Source organism: Bombus pascuorum, unplaced genomic scaffold, assembly GCF_905332965.1.
Source record: "Bombus pascuorum unplaced genomic scaffold, iyBomPasc1.1, whole genome shotgun sequence".
Lineage (NCBI taxonomy): Eukaryota > Metazoa > Arthropoda > Insecta > Hymenoptera > Apidae > Bombus > Bombus pascuorum.
In genome coordinates this window covers 150,672-172,619 of record NW_026869733.1, presented here as the reverse complement: position 1 = coordinate 172,619, position 21,948 = coordinate 150,672, and the positions used below count along the sequence as shown (strand labels likewise).

General features: G+C 45.3%; 1 long non-coding RNA gene across 1 annotated transcript in view; it reads right to left on the bottom strand.

Annotated features, from left to right (window-relative positions):
- Positions 1 to 11,690: 11,690 nt before the first annotated feature.
- LOC132915685 (uncharacterized) overlaps positions 11,691 to 21,948 on the bottom strand; it is a 31,416-nt gene continuing 21,158 nt past the window's right edge. The window contains exon 4 of the long non-coding RNA XR_009659935.1: positions 11,691 to 11,803. This is a non-coding gene — a long non-coding RNA (uncharacterized LOC132915685). The remainder of the gene's footprint in view (positions 11,804 to 21,948) is intronic.

The window sequence follows — 21,948 nt, the reverse complement described above, 5'->3', positions numbered from 1 at the left end:
CCTCGTTTTTCCCAGTGATCTGCACGGTTCTTTCCGAGCAGTAGCTCCATGTTAACTGGTACAGGTTGTCTGGGTTTTCTTCAGCTCCCGTATTAGATTCGGCCACCATACGTTATCAAAGGCACCTCATATATCGAGCGCGATTACGAGAACGTATTTCTTTTTCCTCTCATTTGCTCGACTTTTTCCGGAATTTGATTATCGCGTCCACTGTCGAACTTCCGGGGCGAAACCCGTATTGTCGGTTCGAGGTCATTTCGTCGTCATGAGAAAGGGTTGACATTCTCGCAGCCATCAGTCTCTCCAGCAATTTGCTTACCATAGAGAGCAGGCTGATCTTCGGGCTACTTTTGTCTCGGTCCGGTCCTTTCGGGATGGTGATGAAATTCCCCATCTTTTCATCTTCTTGGGAAGACCCACCAGGTGAGACAGCCATTCATTAGCTTAAGGAGCTCTTGGTGAATTACAACCCAGGCGCGTTGGATTACCTCTGCCTCGATTAAGTCGGGCCGGGGCATTTCTCTTTCGTCATTCGTTTTACTGCGCCGCAGAGCTCTTCAATCCGAAACTCTGCGGTGACATTCGGAGGGGTTGTCATGTTCCGCCTGATCTCGATCTGTTCCAGCGTGTCGGATTCTTCTTGGTCATCTGGTATGAGAACTGTCAGCATCGCCGCTGCAGTTGATCACCAGTTGGAGGTATCTCCTTGTGGCGTCTGCAACGTGTACACCGTATCTTCCCTCCTGAGTTTACCTGTAACCGTTTTATAAGCGATTCCCCGGGGCTCTTTGTTAGCCTCCTCGGTTACAAAGTTTTGCCAGCACTGCCTTTATTTATTGCTTCCTGATTTCCCGATACCGTAGCTTCTCCCGTTCCCTCGTTGCAGGGTCCTTAACCCCTTGGTATCTTCTTTTTGCCCGGTAGGTATTTCTTTTTTTTCGTGTGAGTTCGGGCGTCCACCATGACACCGATCCGTTATGCCATTTCTTCTTTGGAATGGCCACGTCGCAGGCTCTTATCAAGACTTCCTGCATTTGTTCGACCATTTGATCAACGTCCTCAGCCTGTTGGAAGGTTGTCTGTCGGAGTGCCTCTTTCTCCTCCGTGACAACACTTTGAAACACCTCCCAGTTGCCAAATTATATCTTCTTCTTTGCAGCTGCGGTGGGATACTTCGTTTATCGACGTCCGGTCGCATCTCCAGTATCTTATGGTCACTGGAGGTCCATCCTCGTGAACTCTCCATTTTTTCACGAACAGTATTATCTCCGAACTCGCCATGGTTACGTCTATATTTGATTGTGTTTGATTTGTCTCGAATGTGTGAGCCTGTCCTGGTTTGTTAAGGACGTGTATAATAACGGATTCCAGAGCGTTTCCTGTGTCGTCAGTACTCCTACTACACACAACAGCGATTTGGCATTCGCGTCTATGCCGACGATGATTTTCTTACATCTAAGGCTCCTCAGTACTTTTTCCAGTTATTCAATGTCGACTTGGATGTTCACAATTGGCGGAATGTACTGATTTATTGCGTAAATTTCCGTCGGTCTGTCGCTTATTTGCGCACATACGCAGTGCGTTGTGCACAGCCCGGTGATCTCGAGCGGTGTTATAAATCTACTTTTGACTCCTACCGCTGCCATTGGCAGGTCGTTTCGAGCCTCGGCAGGCGATCGTGACTCCTGTGCCGAGTCCGGGTATTTTCCCTTCTGTGCCGTATGGCTCCTGCGTTAGCAAGATCTCATCACCATCAACTTTCACCTGCGTCTTGTTTTCGAGGGGAACAATTTTGGATCTCTGCATGTTATGCTGCAGGATCTTTAATCCCCTTCTTCTCTTGTGTATACTTCCATTTTCTTCGGTCATACTATTCATATGATGTTCTCGTGGCTCTCACTTTAAGCGCCTTTTTAGGCAGTTCTTTTTGGTCGCCCTTTCTCCCTACTTTCTGCAGTTCACGCAGCTGGGGTTGTTCTCCTTGTTTGGGCACTCTCTCGTGCTATGTCCACTTTCTTCACAGTGCGCGCAGATTTCGTAGCTAACGCGGCAGTATTTTGCCACGTGCCCGTAGCCTTGGCATTTATAGCAGCGACTAACCGCTATGTAATCTCTGACCTTGCATGCATTCCAGGAGATGAAAATTTTTCCTTGTAATAATTTTTCTCTTACCTGTGGGGGAGGGGGTACTTCCATTACCCAATTAGTTTCCTCTTGGTCCTTGCGTCCCGTTCTGAAGCAGAATTTGATGGCTGCGACGTCGTTCTGGTTCAGCCTGTCTTGATGCTGCTTCCTCATGCAGGCCGGTATCTCCTTTTCCGGAATGTCCCTCGGGACATCGTACATGATCATCCTGGGGGACCTTCGCTGCGGTGTGTTGGTTTTTAGGCCAGCCTCCTTTAATTTATGGTGGATGAGGAGTGGATCGGTATTACGAATACAAGAAGGATTGCTGCTGCAACCGTCAATGTATTTTGAATAAATAATTTAAATTACAAATATAATAGATACCGTCGATAGACGTTCGTACAACGTATTCACGCAGACAGAATAGACCGCTGGCGGATAACTCGATAACTCGGATAATAGCTCAATAATAGCTCGATAATAGCCCGATACTAGCTCGAATTGTATCCGCTTACTTATACTGGTCCGGGGGGGGGGGGGCGGAAGATTCAAATTCGTCTTAGAACGGCGGTTGTACGTAGCGGCGACATTTTGAAGTTTGTTTATCATTACGTTTCGTGCGTCAAGGCGGTGCCAATGTCCTGAGGCACAATAACAACATGAGTCGCTCTCGCTTCGCCTCGTCCTATGACTCATATGTCGCCACAAATTTCTCGTTCTCAGTGAACGCTTTATGGCTTTCTGGCTTCGTCGTTCCCACGACTAGACCGTCTCCACTTAGTTTTCGGACTGCGGTAACTTGCATTTTTTTACGGGGAACGGGGGACGGTAACTTTAACGGGGATGTATCAAGGTGAATACTGCATCATATGCTCCCTCACTCGTTTTAATGTCGCTGTCCTCTCCTTCCGGGCGGATTATAACCACGTTTCTCGGTGGTCTAACCGCCATTTGCCTAATCTTCTTGCTTGTCATCTTGACCTTCTCAGCATACGAGGTTTGTTTAGATACAAATTGCGTCGTTTTCTTGACGGCTGTTTCAAGCCGCTTGCTGACTTACAGCGACTTATTCACAGCGCTTAATATTGCTGCTTCTTTATATGTAACTTCGCCTGTGCTTTGCTCTAGCTTTCCGGATAGATAGCTATTGCGAAGCAGAAGCTCCTCAACGATGCTTCTCATGTCTTTGAAATACCGCATGCTTGTTGCGGTCTGTTCTTTATTGATTTGTTCTTTTTTCTTGGATCAAGGCAGAACGCCAGGACTTTCTTTTCTATGTCGCTCGCTTGTACCCTTATATCAGGTAGTATCCACGTTTCTCCTTTTGTTAGTTTATTTTCTTCACTAGTTTGATTTTTGGTTTCTGGGCTTTGCTTTTCCGATGTTTTAGGAGTTGAGTCCTCTATACCTTTCTCTAGCTTTTGTGTCTTCAAGGATCGCAGGACTACCATGTCTACAGGGTTGTGATGTCGCCGGTCGGCCTTCCTTACGGAGCAGAACCAGTTTCGTCGTTCGCCACGTCCGTGGGTAGACTCCATCCCTCAGGCATCTGGTGTAAAGGCGCCGAAGTTTGGGAGAGCCATGACCCCCATTACTTCTCCTTCTCCAAAATCTTCCAGGACGAGCACTTGCCAAGGAAGACGCCGCCGGACTCAGTCGCCAACCCTGTCCAGGAACTCCTCGAACGCTGCCCATCCGCTGTTGGGTGACACGTATACGCTCACCAACATCATTCCTGCCCACTCGACCGCGACGTATGCGTTGCCACGCTCAAGCGGGACTCCATGGAAGAACGCCCCAGGCGTTGATGTCTAAATGACAGCGATCATTTCGTCCGTATCTCCGTCCCAGTCCGAAGCATCCAGAACTCTGTATGGTTCGGCCACCACCGCTAGGGCGACCGTGCTCTCCCAAATGGTTTGACAGAGCAGATCTTGCAGCCGTCTTGACCGTCCCAAATTGGTTTGACAGATGCGCATTTTCTTAATCCCTTAATGACATTACTTCCATAGCATCCTCCGCGCCGCCCTCCTTTCTCGCCAAGTTGGGGTCAGGGGTTTCCTGCGGCGGCGAGCCATTTTTGTTGCTTTACGAAATGAATATTGTTGCATTACGAAATGACGAGAATGATTGCTGCTGCAACTGTCAAATATATTTAGAATAAATAATTAAATAAGTTCGATACCGTCGATAGTCGTTCGTATAAAGTGTTTAACAAATAGAATAGCCCGCTCGCGGATAACTTGATAATAACTTGGTATATACTCGATAATCGCTCAACAATTTATTATTGATAATTGATTCGCTCGCGATCGTGTCCGCTTATTTATACTGGTCGAGGGAAGTCAGATGATTCAAATTCGACTTGGAACGACGGTTGCCCTCAACGGCGACATGCCTGGAGATAATTTCGCGCTAATTTCGTGTCGAGGCGGTGTCCGAGATCCGAGGCGCAACGACAACATAAGTCGCTCTCGCTCCGCCTTGTCCTATGACTCATGTATCGCCACATACTCATCGAAAAGATAACCAATAACTCGAAAAGAAACATGCGATATCTGAAGATTAACTCGTTTGAAGTCTTATATTCGTGTTTAAGACAACACGTATCAGCGCCAACCACTATTAGCAATTGCAGGGATAATTTGAAAAATTTAAAACAAGGAATAACAGAAAGCGTACAATCCTTCGACTCTAGATTCCGACAACAGCTAAACGAATTAAATTACGCAGTTTAAAACGAAAACCGCACGCCAAGTGAACGACGTGTACCTATGGATATCGAAGAACGCGAAGCACTAAAGACATATTTGCCTAATTTACGATACGAAATAGGACAAACAGTAGTAACTAGCGATCCGGAAAACTTGAACCTCGCCCAACAACTAGTAGCCGATAGAGAACAAAGGATCAATCTAATAACACTACGCCCGTATCTAAATGAAATGCTACCGATCCACAACCACGAGCTTTTAGCCAACCATCATGTAGTCTCTTTTATCTTTTTACGGGTACCCTTACCTAGAGCAGACCTCATACAGGGCCCGGGTCCCCTAGGACCAATCGGGGTCGGGTTCACGCCCGACCGACGCACAAGGTACCCAGTACAGTTGCTTTCTTTAGTAGCTAGGTCTGGCAGGAACCTTCGCTCGTCTAAGGTAAAACGGGGCCACCTTTCCTTAGGCCCTACAGTCTCCCAGGACGGTTACGGAGCAGTTGGTACGCTGCTCACCCGCCGGCGTAACCGTTTCCAGAGTACGAGTGGGGATACCTCGCATCCGGGGGATCGGCCGCCTAGCCAGCAACTCGGCTATAAACCACCGCCACCACGAGTCCATACACAATTTTCGGACAAGGGGTCGCTACTCCCTCCGGGCTATTACTCGTACTGCCCATGGTACCAACTTATGTCGCTGGTGGGAGCACCGTGCGGATGTACGGCCACGTCACTGCGGGCATTCAACAGACCAAGATGGGACTTCACGCAAGCGGGGACCTGTGACACTTTCGTACCCAGGGAATTATCCCGGCGGTCCCATCATTCGCATCAGGATCGTGGGTGCGCTACTGCCCAAGACCGCGTAGAGAGAGTATGGCCGCACTTAAGCGCACGCATACTCCCGGCGATCTTCCCTGCGGAGTACATAGAGGACTCACGTAAGCGGAACGCTCGTTCCGACGGTCCTCCCTGGCTGCGGGAACGTGGGTTTGCAGCCCCCATAGGCTTACGCCCTCCCTGCGTAGTTAGCCAACCATCAGGTGAGTTCATGAAACTAAAGTGTTCCAAGTGTTCACGAATCGGATACACAGCCGAGATCTGCTACTCTCGAAATTTTCCATTCGCCAACCAAGGAAAGATCCCACCTCAAGTTAAACAAACAACGAAGAATCATGAAGAAACGTACCGAGTCAACTGAACCACCACCGGAAGATTATTATCAATCGTATTGTAACGAAGAAACGGAGGAAGAGCCAGATGTCTCATTGATACCGGAGCAGGAACAAACCTTATAAAAGAAAAGGCTTCACTAAACGTCCAAACCTCTAACCCAAAGAGTTTCCTAATGCTTAAGAAGAATCACCAATTCCACGTAGTCTGTGACAACTTTCTCCTAATCGAAGATGGAATAATCGGACTCCCATTCCTTACAAAATATCAATGCAACCTCACTAACGATGAACTAACCCTAGACGAAATAATATTACCCTTCCGGAATAGCAACAACAAGATAGGACCAGGTCAAACTCTAATCTCAACTGAATACATTGAAGGAAAGTCATTTGTCAGTGTCATTTCTCCGGAAACATCCGGAGTTGTGCGCATAATTTTCCTCTTCTTCCCCTGGACGCCCCCGAAGCCACTGATGAGCGCGACGCGAACGATGCAACCGACTCTTCGTCGTTGGAGCCCGTTCGCGCCCGCAACACTCCTGCCATCGATGACATGGCATTCGATACCATGGCCGGTGCGAGGAATCCGCTCTCCGACCTGTCCGCAGTTCGGTGCGAACTCCTTGCTACCATCCTTGGAGGCTCTCCGTTCTCCTCGTTTGTCTCCCTCGTGGCAAATTAAATACCTAGGACTCCACTTACACACAACTTACATGGAAACAATATACTAAATCAATTATAGACAGAATACGGATAAAAATGAGACAAATGTACTGGTTAACTAGTCGAAGTTCTAAACTCAGCATAGAAAATAAATTAAAAATTTATAAAACCAATTTGGACGTACGGAATACCATTATGGGAGAACAGCAGCAATGAGCCACATAAATAAACTAAAGTCGCTACAATCGAAGATACTGAGAACATTAATCAACGCCCCATGGTACGTCAGAGACGAGGATATACAAAAGACTTAAAAATACCAACGGTCAAAGAAGAAATCGGCAGGTACGCAAAAGAAAAGCAAGGAAAGAAAGGCAACACATCCAAACCAGCTGGCTGCTGTAGCGAGCAAAACTCTCATAGAAAGAAGACTAAAAAGAGAACACCCCACTGAACACACTAAAGAAATAAAATAGTCAAACTCGAAGATGGTATCCCGTTGGTTGCCATCCAAGTGTTATTTAAAAATTAAGTTAGAAAAATTTATCAGACGCCCAGTCGGATAAATTGTAAAGTACAAATTAAATAATAAAAAAGGAAAAGACTAGTCCCTTCGGATTCCCTTCGCATTCCCCTCGGACTCAAAAACGCTCCAGTAACGTTTCAACGCATGATGGATACCGTGCTACGAGGATTAGTAGGAAATAACTGTTTCATATACCTAGACGACATCATAATATTCGGAAGCTCCATCAAAAAACATAATCGAAATTTAGCTATTGTATTAGACAGATTATAAAATTTAGGATTAAAGATACAATCGGACAAATAGGAATTTTTGAAACCAGAGTTAGAATATCTAGGACACGTAATAACAGAGGAAGGAGTAAAACCCAATCTCAAAAATATTCAGGCCGTGAAAGATTTTGAAATACTAAAAGCCACGATTCACATAAAATCATTCTTAGGACTCATTGGATACTACAGAATATTTATACACAACTTTTCTAACATCGCGAAACCACTGACAGATCTCACAAAGAAAGACAGTTCATTCCACTGCACTGATAAATAACAGTTTGCATTTGACCCACTGATACAAAAATTCTATGATGAACTTGTGCTACAATACCCAGACTTTGAAAAAAGAAACATTTACCTTAATAACAGACGCAAGTAACGAAGGATTAGGAGCGATACTCTCCCAAGAGACATAGACATTCATGCTGTTATATATCCCAAAGCTTGAACCCTCCTGAAAAAAACTATTCCACAACCGAGAAAGAGTTACTAGCAATAGTATGGTCACCTCAAAGACTAAGGCAATACCTACTTGATAGAAAATTTAAGATTCAAAGTGATCATCAAGCTTTAAAATGCTTTAAAACTGTTAAGGATCCCTCACCGAGATTCATGCGAAGAGTACGATTATGGAATTGAATACAAGAACGGAAAGGAAAATACAGCTGCAGACGCTCTATCCCTATTGTATCCTATCTCCAATGAGGAAATTCAATCCGTATCATCCGATCTAGAAAACAGGCTATTATGATGACTACATCAACTGGAAAACTAATAATACCACCCCAGCTCCAATAACTTCTGAACCTAACAAACCACACTTTAAACAAATTACAAAAACCGAACTGGAAGACTTTAAAGAACAACACTGGTTATATCAATTAACTAAACACTTTATTAAATGTCAAACTGAATGCTTACAAATAGTAATAAACAACAATAGCTTCAGCGCGTTGGAAAAAGTAAAGATTCAACTTATGTTAAGATTCTTAACAACGAGATTCCCTCAAATTAAACTAATATTTGGACAAGATCGGTCAGTAGACTACGATAATGAACAAAACCAAAAAATACTACGCGAAAGCCATAACAAAATCGTAGGACACTTAGGTATAAATTTCTAACTTTTGCTCCCTCTGTCTGTCTGTCTGTCTGTCTGTCTGTCTGTCTGTCTGTCTGTCTGTCTGTCTGTCTGTCTGTCTGTCTCCCTCCCTCCCTCCCTCCCTCCCTCCCTCCTTCCCTCCTTCACTCACTCTCTCTCTTTCTCTCTTTCTCTCTCTCATTTTCTATAAATTTTCATTAGCCTCTGAATTCAGAGAATGGTGGATCAGTTACAAGGTCGATGGAATTCTAAGCAGAATAGGACGGTGGCAGATATCAATTCATGATTTTATTGATTTTATCCCGAAACGTAGGAGCAGTGGTTGCGTAATCGCCTACACGTACAGTCTCTAGGAAGGATGACAGATATTAAGCGATCGACTTCCTGCTCACTAAAGGCAGCCTCACAAGCCTCTGCCACGCACATCGAGTGCAGCTAGTCGCTTAATCAAATACGTGGAATCCAATCGAGCCGATCTACGCTACGGCTGCTAAATTCTCTTACGCGAGCCACGTCTACGAATTTATCGCGTTAACGAGCTTTCGATCGCACGCCAATTGCACTTGCCGATTTCTTTGCGCCTGAAAGGAGAGTGGCCTCGATCTACCATTCCTTTTCCTTCATTTTCAAGTCTTATTTCAATTCCAATTGTTACGTCGAGTGACACTCTCCTCGACCGGACCACCTACCGCGGGCAGGCTGGCAACCAGATATCCGCACCTCATCGCGGTGTGTCTTCAATAATCTCAAGGACCCATCCTTATTGTTTACTACGGAAACGTTCTTTCTGTCACGTAGGATGCTGTTGCGCCGCGAGGTTTAGTATGGATCGTGTTTCTTACCGTCGCCCGCGGTCCGTCGGCGTCGTATACCAATAGTCCCATCTTCCCGACGAAACATGCAATGTATCGACGAGCGTGTCACGGACCAACTTTCCTTTTTGCCATGTGGTACGCCAGATGTGACGGTCCTTGTAAAATTCCACGTAGTCCGAACGCCAAGACCTATCTACAGGGTGCGCCGTTAGAATTCGGACAGAATTCAATTTGTAGTTCCCACCATATTAGAATTCAGATGTTTGTGCTGATTGACTCTGAAGTTAGTTAAATATGTCAATAAGTCTTCTATAACCTCAAAATGACAGAACTCGTTAAGCAAAACCCGGAATACGATAGAAGAGCGGCGATTATAGAAAGTCTTCGCGCCGGGTGGATGCCAAAGTGAATCGGAGGAACGACCGTTGGCTGGCCCACAATCTCGAAGATGTTCCTGTTGTGGGCAAAACCAAATTTCCAGCAAGTGTTCACGTTTTGAGCGTTGTCTCAAGTGAGGGCGACGTCATGCCTCCGCACTTCTTCCAAAAAGGCGAAAGAATCACAAAGGAGGTTTATTTGGAGGTCCTGAAGACAGTAATAAAGCCGTGGATGGAAATTACGGCTTCTGGAAGGCCGTATTTATTTCAACAAGATGGCGCACCTGCTCACACAAGTCATCTTGTTCAAAATTGGCTCTCTGACAATGTGGACATGTTTTGGTCGAAAGATTTCTGGCCTCCTAACAGTCCCGACCTAAACCCATTGGACTATTACGTGTGGGGCGTTATCGAGAGACAAACTAATAAATGCAGGCACCCCAACGTCAACTCCCTACGAGCTGCTATCGAGTCAGAATTCGCGACAATTAAACGCGACCAGTTGAAGTCAGCGTGCTCGCGCTTTAGAGCAAGAATAGAGCAGGTCATAGAGGCAGAGGGTGGTTACATAGAATAAAAGTTCTCAGCAAGGACCCTTTAAATGAGATATAACAACATTTTCATGTGTTTTTGTGTATTGACTTAAATAAACAACTTTCTGCACAAAACTTCTTTTGTCCGGATTCTAACGGCGCACCCTGTATTGTTCCATTAACTCGCAACAGGCCTAGGAAGACAAACATAAACCGAATCTGTTCAGTTTCAGTTTCCTTCACGTAAACATTTTCGGTTTATGTTTGTTGCACGCTCTTACCTAATACGGAGAAAGCGGGTGTCTGGCAAGATAAGAGTTTTTCCACGAACAAGGATGCCCACGAGCCATATCTAGCTCTCCTTGTCTTTACTACCTAATTCATTTACCAATGGGCATCGCGGATCGTTACCCTCACTTTTCCACCAAAAAGTGTGGACAACGAATCCGCGTTCTGAGTTCCAAAGGGAACACCCACACCGAGCTTTCTTCTTTGATGGTACGAGTCCGTTCAAATAGTTCTATTTCTAATCTCAATCCAGTTACAATATTGGCCTCTGTAATAAAACACTAAGTCTAAAGAATAAAGACTATACTGAACTCAACATTTGTATAATTACTTAAAAATTACGTGACAAGCGTATGGTTGCCGCCTGGCCGCGAGTTCCAGAAACGTCGATTGCGGTCCGTTCTTTATCTTCACAAAGAAGTCGGCACGTGATCATCGGCACGAGCGGTGGCGTGATCCGAACACGGTGGCGGTCGTCTCCCCGAGAGGACAAGGAATTTATCTAAGGGCAGTCAGTCTCCATCGAACAATCTATTTGAACAGTCGTATTAACAAAGTCTCATACGAATATTCATACTGCAAACATCGAGAATTGTCAGAAGTCGAATCGAATCACTTACTGTATTTATCACGAAACAAGTTGTTGGACGGAGGCGCACCTCCCCTGAACTACAGGGTGAAGCAGGTGCTCACGGGACACGGGTGCTTCGAAGAATATCTACGATGAATCGGGAAGGAGGCAACCGCGCGTTGCCACCACTGCGACGCAAGTGTGGACTCTGCGCAGCACACGCTGGAACATTGCTCGGCGTGAGCAGCGCCGCGACACTCTCTCACCAGGGAAATAGGGGTCAACCTCTCGCCGCCGGCGATTTTTGAAGCGCTGCTGACTAGCGAGAGGGGCAGGAAGGCCGTAGTCTCCTTCTGCGAGTTAGTTATGCTCGTGCGGATCTCCTCCACGAAAAAAAAGAAAAAAAAAGGTCGTAGACAGAAAAATAGGGTAGATAATAAAGTCAACGTGTAATTAAAATGGATATATAATTTAATATTAAATATTAATTATGTATACAGTTTGAATATTCTTGTATTATGTGCCGATGTTTAAATTTTAAATAATCGTAGTTCATTGTTAAATAAAGGTCAATTTGGGCAATGGCCCTGTAAAATGCGATTTTGATAGTATTGAGTAGGATTGGTGGTCCGGGTCTAAAATAAAAATAAAATAAAATAAAATAAAGATAATAAATTGATAGTTGTAGAAAGAAGCTGTAGTTAAGGTATAGTAAGGTATAGTAAGTGTTTCGTTCACTCGCGGAGACACGCGATCGCGAGCACGTCAACGGTATTCGTAAATTCCCGTTACGATTAGCGAATCGACGTCGCGAAATGATCGATCCCCTATTTCGGTTAGGATAATAAGGGTAGTTGAATTGAATATGATACCTATATAACAAATTATAAGTTACAGTTTATTCCAACCACTTTGTAATGAAGATAATTACACTGGTGCATATGTATAAGTAAAATATGAGTTGATAGAGAGTAATTGTAATTTCTAAGTGCAAGTTGGTATGGTGAAAGGTCGAAAACGGAAGAGCAACTGACTCTCTATGAAAATGATGCTGCGGAGAAAAACTTGTTATGGATGGATCTACGGATATGAGATGAGCTGATTCGTTGAAGACAGGGCTTCGCAAAGATAGTGAAGGACATAGGCTTCGATGCCATGTTGTGATAGTGACCTGATTTTCAGAACTCGATTTCGAAATTGCTGCGACTGCGTCAGACGAGAGTGTCATATACGATATTAAGCTGTTAGCGCCATATTGGGATGATGGCTCCGTCCATAATCACATTGCTGCCGGCTGAGATAGTTTCGAGAGATAAGTTGCATTATCGAGTGTAACTAATTTTATTTACTTTTCATGTTATTTACCTACCGCTCTTTTAGTTACTATTAGCACGATGTTAAGCGCATAAAGTTGTGTATGTTTGATTCGGTGATATCATCGTATTATCGACAGTAACCTTCGAATACTGTCAGAGTTATCACTATATTCAGGGATAGTTGGAATATGTTGACCATGTTTAACGCATGTAAATATAGTTTAAGATCGGGAAAGTGGGGTTATTTTAATCGCATGGGTTAATAACATGGAATAAGTCGGAATGGGAGTAATTTTCTAAACGAAAGTTCCCGACAAAATGGCGGCTTGCGAAGTTTGGTCAATATGCCATGTTGTACACGGTTCGGTATTTGTCCAGACGCAGTGTTCGATGTCCACTCGCAACTTTAGTTAGTTTTATACAATTGCAGCTATCTACTCGCCAAATCGCGTGTTGGGGAAAAATTTGGAAGTATGGAAATATTGCAGTAAAACTTCGATACAGTCGGCTTGACATAGTCGACTGCCCGGAAGTTCCTTTATGATATTACACTTGTAAGGAGGGGGGGGGGGCAAGAGTGGTGTTACGTCGGCCGACTCTCTACCTGAACCGGACCTCACATCGCGGACGTATGGCAGCCAGATGTCCGCACATCCTTATTGCGTACCCCTTAAAACGCTCGCGGACTGACCATAAATCTCAGAAAACTCTAGCGAAAGTCTTTCATATCAAACAAAGGCCTTTTCACGAAAGCGTTTTCTAAGGTTTCTGGTTCGTGTCTGGAAAACACGTGAAAGTTAATTTTGCTTCCTACTCCCACTTTCCTTCAAGGGTGGTTAAGACCCTTCCTAGTCCATCGACAATTTTAGTAGCCAATAGAAACAATATCTATTACCCTCACTTTTCCGGCTAAAACATGTCATCAACAAATCCGATGATTCCCTGCGTTAGACACACCCTTCCTTAGCTCTTCTCCGACACAGCATCGTCACGTTCAAGTTAGTTCGTTTTCATCGTCCGAGCAATCAGCAAGTCGAACAACGACTCTACCCTTAAATCAGTCCGTTTGTAAGGTTTAAATGCATACTTCGAGAGTTCCGCCGAAGAAAGTCGCTTAGTTAATTCATTGAGAAATATCGTAAAGTCGGTTGAAGTTCTCTGTAGCACATTTATTGTATTCATCGCCAAATAATTGTGACGCTCATATTATTGTAAGATTGACTGTTAAATATATCTAATATATTAACCTTTTAACACAGTGTTAAATTCATTCAACCACCCCTGTTATCTTAATCGAAACAAGGGGAACGACTATTTCGTAGCGAGAATTTACGCCTCTCGCTGACGCGTTTTCCTCGCGACCGCGTCTGTCCGCAAACGGTCGTAACAAGTGGTGTTCCGCGCATTTTTGGTTGATGGGAAATATTGTCGAGGATAAGGCGTATTTTAGTAATAGATATATAGAAGCAGCTTCTTATTGGCTATACGCATGTAGGGTAAGTTTGAAAGTATGGTCTTGATGTGATGTTCCACCTCGTGTCGAATTTTTTTTCGTCCGAAAACAGGCGGACGCGTTAAGTCCGAAAATTCGGCGAGGAGTTGGTGATACGTCGATTCGCCGATAAAGTTTTTTATCGACGCTGTGTCGGTCGTGATCGAGTATCCCCTTGCGGACAGGTTGGCGGTCGTGTGGATTAGGCGTTTGCTTCGCGGATCCCTTTGAATTCATTTGAAGTCCCGTCGAATGGAGGTTCAGTGACACCACAATCGTACCATAAGTCGCGATGCGCGTTCTGTTGTCCACAAAAAGTTCATAGTCGCCTTTGTTGCGGGCGCATGTACACGCATAGGTCGGCAACCGTGTCCCCGAAGAAAGACATACTTGAAATCCTGCCTTTCACGAAAATGCGGCGGGATGAGAGGCCATCGTCGTACGCCACTGTCACGGACGGCTGCTCGCGTTTCCCTGCTTCCAGTTATAAAGGGAACGGTACTTTCTCGCGCGGTCTCGGAAGGTCTCGTGGAAGTAGCAGAGACCATTTTGCTGCGTCGTATCTCGGGAATTCGGGGATTGTGACTGTGGTCGGCGACCACTGTCGAGGGCAGCGCGCCAATTTGCGCTACTAATCGGCATACCCAGTCGTACTCCGTAGGTGCGAGGGGTGATTCCATTGCCCGCTGGCCGCTGACGGGATATGGGCACCCTCCCAAACGTCGAAGACACCGCAGAGTTCAGCATGGAAGAGCTCAGCGGAGCAGTCAAAAGACTGACGAGAGGGAAATGCTCCGGACCCGACCTGATCTAGGTAGAAGTTATTCAGCACGAAATTCTGAAGACAATGAACAGCTGCCTCGCTTGGGGGATCTTCCCAAAGATATAGAAAACGGGGAACCTCATCACCATCCCGAAAGGACAAGATCAGGACAGAAGTAGCCAAAAATCATACAGGCCAATCTGCCTACTCTCAATGGTGAGCAAACTGCTGGAAAGGCTGATGGCTACCAGAATGATGAACCTCTTCATTCACCACGAACAGGCCTCGAACCGGCAGTACGGCATCCGCCCCGGAAGATCGACGACAGACGCGATAATCATATTAAGGGAGAAAGACGAACAGATGGGAGATAAGAAGTACGTCCTCGCAATCGCGCTAGACACATCAGGTGCCTTCGACAACGTCTGGATGCCAAACGTCATGCACGAACTAAAAAGGAGAAGTTGCCCCGATAACCTATACAGGCTAACGCGGAGTTACTTCACCGACAGAACCGTGCAGATAATTAGCAAAATCGAGGTGATTACCAAGCCTGTCACCAAAGGATGCCCGCAGGGATCTGTACTAGGCCCAAGTTTCTGGAACCTAATATTCGACGACCTGCTGGAAGAACTAAGAAGACACACTACGGAATGCGAACCGATAGCGTACGCGGACGACATTATCATCCTAATTGCAGGAAACGCCAGGTCGGAGCTCCAGAAAGTCGGACAAGAAGCAGTCACACGCGTGTCCAACTGGTGCTCCAGGAAGAAACTAGCACAATCAGCGGAAAAGACAGAAATGCTTCTGCTGAAGGGTAAACTGGACGCCGAAAGGCCTTCAATCATCAAGATCAAGGAGAAGACTATTCGTCAGCGACAAACCATAAAGTACCTAGGAGTGCACCTCGAGAGTGGCTTAAAAATCAATAGACACATAGAGGAGGTAACACAAAAAGCCAGAAACCTGCGCAGCAGCCTCGCGAGAGTGGCCGAGGCGAAATGGGGCCTCGGGCAAGCAGCCATGCGTACCCTGCACAAAGGGCTGTTCGAACCGATAGTCACGTACGCTGCAGCCGGCTGGAGTGACCTGCTGAGAAGTAATACAAGGATCAAACTATTACGGACACAGAGGATGGCGCTCCTGCAGGTAACGGAAGCCTACAGAACGACATCCACCGAAGCACTACAAATAATAGCAGGAGTCATGCCCATCAATCTCCTGATTGAGGTAAGGGCAAGACAATACAGAGAGAAAAGAGGCCACACCGAAGGAAGCAACCCAAAGGTGATCGTTCGAGAAGCCATTCATACATGGAAGACACACTGGGAAACCACTCTGAAAGGCAGAACGACATACGAGTACTATAGTAACCCGAAAGTAAGACTAGCAAGCCGATGGATGAACCCAGACCACCATATGACGCAATTCATCAGTGGTCATGGCGACTTCAATGGCAAATTAGAAACATTCCAGCTGAGCAAAGTGGACACGTGTGACTGCGGCATGGTGGAAACCTCGCAGCACATACTCGAAGTATGCCGACTCTACGATGAAGAGCGAAAGAAGCTGCGGAAATCCATACAGGAAAAAGAGCTACCCCGGCCAGGGGAAAAATCAGGGTTCATGTCCAAAACCGTGTACCTCCACTTCCACGAATTCACCAGGAGCGTTCTCCTAGCAAAAGAGAAGAAGAGGAGAGCGGCACTACAAAGATCGAAGGGCCCTCTCCGACAAGACAGAGCGGTAACAAGGAGACAAATGGAAGGGCAACCAACCCAACCGCCTAGAAGAAGCACAAGAAACATACAAGAACCAAAAAAGAACAGTGACGACTCAACAGAGTCACAAAGGCACCAATAAAGCACAGGAAACTACGGGAGAATCAATAGAACACAAAACAAGACACAGAACCAAAACAAAGAGGAACAAGAAACAAAGACACAGGAATAACAAAACCAAACAGGAACAGAAGTAAAAAGCGCAAGAGCGCAAACTGAGGAGATCACCTGCGACCATCGGTGCAGGCGGCACCCACGAGATGGAAGCCGTGACGGTGCATGTTATAATCGGCTGGAAAGCCAACCTGCTGGGACCGAGCCTCGCGCTGGCAGCTCCGCCTCCTCGTGGCCCCCACTGGTAACGCGTCGCGAAGCGCCGGCTAAGCGAGCTGTCGCCCGAAAGGGTAGGTTCAACTTGTCCAGTGACCCGCAAGGGGATAGCAGGGTTTTTTCAAGCCCCGCGCAGACCATCAGCGCGCCGCGCCCGAGGAGATGGACGCTAGAAAGTAGTAAACAGTCGCTGACACCTTGACGCGCCGCCAGTGTGAGTTTCCACTCTAGGTATGGCACGGTCGGCCAATAACCAGACCCTACGCTCTGAAACTAATTGCCCGCTATCCGCTGCTATCTGTTCGGTTTCTGGACTTATTTCGTGGATTCTGTCTTCCACCACGGATGCTAGGGCATCCGCACTAGCTTTCCTTATGACGGGCAGAACCCATTGTGTATTCACTGGGAGGCAGTTCTTCCAAAGTGTCAGAACGAGGTCGTCCGAGATCGGTGGAGTAGCTAACTTCTTCAGGTCCCTGTAGAACTGGGATGGTGTCCTGTCTGTGTCCTGTAAACTTAAAGAAATGAACGTGTTTATGCCACATAAAGACATCGTGTCCGTAAATCACCAGTGTTCGTAATGGCGAACCACAACAAGGAAAGGCGCACAACGAAAGCTACAGACCGCGGAGACAAAATAAGTGAACTATTCCACGTGTTATCACCAGACTTTCCGGGGTCGCACACGGAAATGTCGGTCCCCTTGCAACTGGATCCAGGGAAACGGGACCAGCCGTCCGTAAACACGGCATACGACGACGACCTGGGATCCTTCCGCATTTCGTCACCGACAGAAAGTCAAAGATTTCCTTTCTCGTGGACACGGGTGACGATATATGCGTACACCCGTGCAATAAACTACGCGCGCCTGCGAACAAAGACGACTATGAACTTTACACGGCCAACGGGACGAGTATTGCGAGTATTGCGGTATATAGCGGCACATGAGCTAGAGGACAATTCGAGTTATGTTATTGTTTTTCCTCGGAGTATCAACATCGTTAGGACATACATGATGTAATAATAAATAAACTCTGAGCAAAACAATGTCGCTGCTACGTGCAACCGTCAAACAAAAATTTTCCGGTACTCCCCAGACCAGTATAAATGAACGAACACAATCGTAAGGCGACCAGTTTATCAGTTTCAGACTCGAGCGATCTTATTAGCGATCTATACACATTCTTTAGCGAATCCGTTAGTACCGAACGTCTTAGCGAACATTATCTGTATTTTTATTTTTATCGAGTAATTCAATATCGAGTAATCTCGTCATTTAAACTACACGATCAACCAAACTCTACAAGTGGTGACCCCGTGATTACTTGATATTGAAACCGTCAAATGTATTTAAAAGTAATTAATAAATATAGAGAATGTTTGCTAAGACGCTCGGTACCAACTGATTCGCTCAAGACTGTGTATTGATTGCTAATAAAATAGCTCGAGACTAAGGAAACTGTTCGACTTACGATCGTATTCGTTCATTTATACTGGTCGAGGGAGTACCGGAAAATTTAAATTCGTCTTTGTTTAATGGTTGCACGTAGCGGTGACATTGTTTTGCATGAAGTTTATTTATTATTACATTACGTGTTTTCTAACGATATTGATACTCCGAGGCAAAACAACATGATTCAAATTGTCCTGAAATTTTTAAAAATTACGTGGGTACTACCCGCGTCGACAATTTTCAAAACGCTTACCGAAACCTGCTTGAAGCCGATCAGGAATTTAACCCTTCTGCCCGAACGCGTGACGTATTTATTTGTTGTATTTCTATCATTTTCTCTTTCTTGACTTTCGCTTTACCAACATTCTGTCCATTGTTTTTCCAGTATCATTGATATTAGAAGGAAGGATCAGGCGGATCTCTATTGCCAGGATTCCTTTGATTTCTCATTTGATAAGGTAATAACAGATTATCCACACTGAGAAGTCTGTAGTCTCCCTTCATCCTCTTAAATCCGGTCTATTGCACCAATCCCTGTATCAACGAATCTACTTTCAACCTCCTTATATGAGGGACAGATCTTCTGTTCCTTGCGTGAGGTAGGGCTTATGCATGAAGTGATATCCCTTCGGGCTATGTAATATCGGGCCAAGGTAAACAAATCCATTTGTGACTATCACGAGATCGACGACATTTCTTCCTACGTGAAACGTATTTGTGAACACCTCGGAACTGTTGCCGGTGCATAGGAGCACAATCATCACAAGTAGCGTTGTAACAGGCACAGGGCGTACGTTGATAACACATTGACTGTCACGCGTGTTTTCAATGAAATCTCCTTCAGGCCACGCGTGCCGCAGTACCAGACGTTCTCAGCTAGATATTCCCATGGATATTTTAGTAATGCGAGTCGCTCAAGTAGTGGTCTCAAGAATGATCACTCGTTTCGTTTGTTCGCAACATTAAAACCACTAGCTATTGTTGCATATAATGAAGTAAAGTGTGGTATAGATTATTCCGACCAAATGGTTCCTTATGCCACCACAAGTAGGAAAGGAATCAAGTGGTACAGAAAACTTGGAATTCAACTCCTTTGGGAATTTTTGTTGTAAACGCTTTGACGGTTTACAAAATTGCAACAAGAATATGAGGTGGATAGTCGTGATAGGTACTGCTGGTGTATAGATCGCTGTGAGGTACTGCTGTTGGTGTATATGATTTTTGTCTTCATCCGTATTGCCTTTTCCTCAGTTAGGAATCTTGGAGAAAAAATCGGACTACGAGTGCCGGGATTTGAACCTGGTCTCGAATCTTCGTAACCTACGGCGCTAACCACTGTTTTGCCGTCGTCTGGTCTTAGTTTGTTGTCGAGTGCCGCTACAGATATAAATATTAGAATATTTAGAGAATTATTAGCTGCAAAATTATTAGAGTTGTCTGAAAATACAAAAAATCCTTGTCTTCGATGGAATTAGCATAATATCGCCTTTCGAAAAAATGATTCCGAAAGAAGCATTAGACACGCATGCAAACAATGTTCTGCAAATAAAAGACGTCGAATGGACCGAACAAAGACACAAATGAATTTCAGGAGAACAACAACTTATTGTCAAAATTGACCCGACCAACCTCAGCTATGTATAAAATGCTTTAAAGTTTTACATTCTAAATAATTTTTTTAATAAACCATTTTCATATTACTTTCATAACAATTCAATAGTTTTATTATTTCTTCTGGAATATCTTTTCAAATATCTACGACGATCCTTCGTGAGTAGTCAAATAAACGCCACCAGAATACGGGTTATGCGGCCCTACCAGAAACTTTCCTGACATCCGAATACAAGTGTCGTGACAATCAATGTGATAAATCTCACATTCGCGAGCACTGTAATCGATGCTTCTCGCGGTGATCGCGCTCGTATGTGCCGGCAGCAGTGCCGATGTATTCACGACGTTTCTCATGGAAATGAAGCAACCTGCAGAAATACATATAGTTGATCGCGTAGAAGCCACAAATGGATTTGTCAATCTTAGACAGATATTGGGTAGTCAAACGGAATATCACTTCGTCCACAAAGACCTATCTCACACAAGGAACAAGAGATCCGTGCACCGCATGAGAAGGTTGAAAGTGAATCCATCGCTACAGAAAGTGGTACACAGCCCGGATTTAAGAGGGTGAAGAGAGGATACAAATTTTTCAGTGTCGATCTCGTATCACCTTACCAAATGTGAAATCCAGCTAATCCTAGCAGCAGAGATCCGTTGGATCCTTTCTTCCAAAATAAATGGTACTCAAAGAAAGCTGGACGAAATGTTGGCAAAGCGAAAGTCAAGAAAGCGAAAATAATAGAAATACGACAAATAAATACGTCACGCGTTCGGGCAGAAGGGTTAAATTCCTGATCGGCTTCAAGCAGGTTCAGATTAAGCGTTGAAAATTGTCCGACACCTATATAATTTTTAAAAAATAGCAACGAACAAGGAAAAACTGTGTAAACCTAGTGTACATATAGCATTGAGTAATCTTGTCAGTTAAACCATACGATCAACCATTCTCTATAGGTACGGTCCCGGTGTCCCTGAACCTGTCTCTTCGACGAGAATTCAAATGGCGTTTCGTAGTAGCAGACTTTAACACGCCTATCATCGACCAGGACTTCTTGCGCTACTACGGGTTGCTAATGGATCTGCGAAACGAACAAACCTAATGGACTCGACCACCAACCTGTCCGCAAGGGGATACTCGACCACGATCGATACAGCATTGGTAAAAACGGTCATCGGCGAATCGACGTATCACTAATTCCTTGCCGAATTTCCGGACTTAACGCGTCCGTCTGTTTTCGGACGAAAAAGAATTCAATATGTGGAATACCACATCAAAACCACGCCCAGACCTCCTGTCTGCAACAAACCTTGACGCCTCACTCCCCGATCGTCTCAAATAGGTGAAGGCAGAATTCGAGCTGATGATGGAACAAGGAGTGATTCGGCGATCACCTCTCCATGTCGTTTCGAAGAAAGACAGAAGCCTACAACCCTACCTAACGGCGACTACCGGGCACTGAACGCCCTCACCATACCCGAGAGGTATTCGCCGCCGCACATCGAAGATTTCGCGCGTCAGCTCTACAATAAGCGGATCTTTTCGAAAATTGACCCCATCCGCGCGTACTACCAAATGCCGATCGCGCCGGAGAATTTCGAAAAACCGGTGATCGTTACCACGTTCGGATTATTCGAAGCCGTAAATGTAATGTTCGGACTTCGAAACGCAGCGTAAACGTATCAACGGTTGTGCACGAAATATTTCCTGGTCTAGATTTCGTATATGCGTACATAGATGATTTCTTGATAGTCTCGGAAGACGAACAGTAACACCGCGAACACCTGCGTACGTTTGTCGAACGGTTAAACGATTATGGTGCCGTAATTAACTCTGCGAAACCTGAATTTAGCTCGAGCGAAATTATATTTTTAGGATGCACCTTAAACGCCGACAAAATCAAAGCTGCTAGTCGATCATGTGGAAGCGATTATGAGCGTTCCAAAGCCTGCGACTGCTAAGCAACTGCGAAGGGTATATTCGTGGCCCTCTCCAAATGTCTCAAGAATCAGCACCTGCAGCAAGTCGAG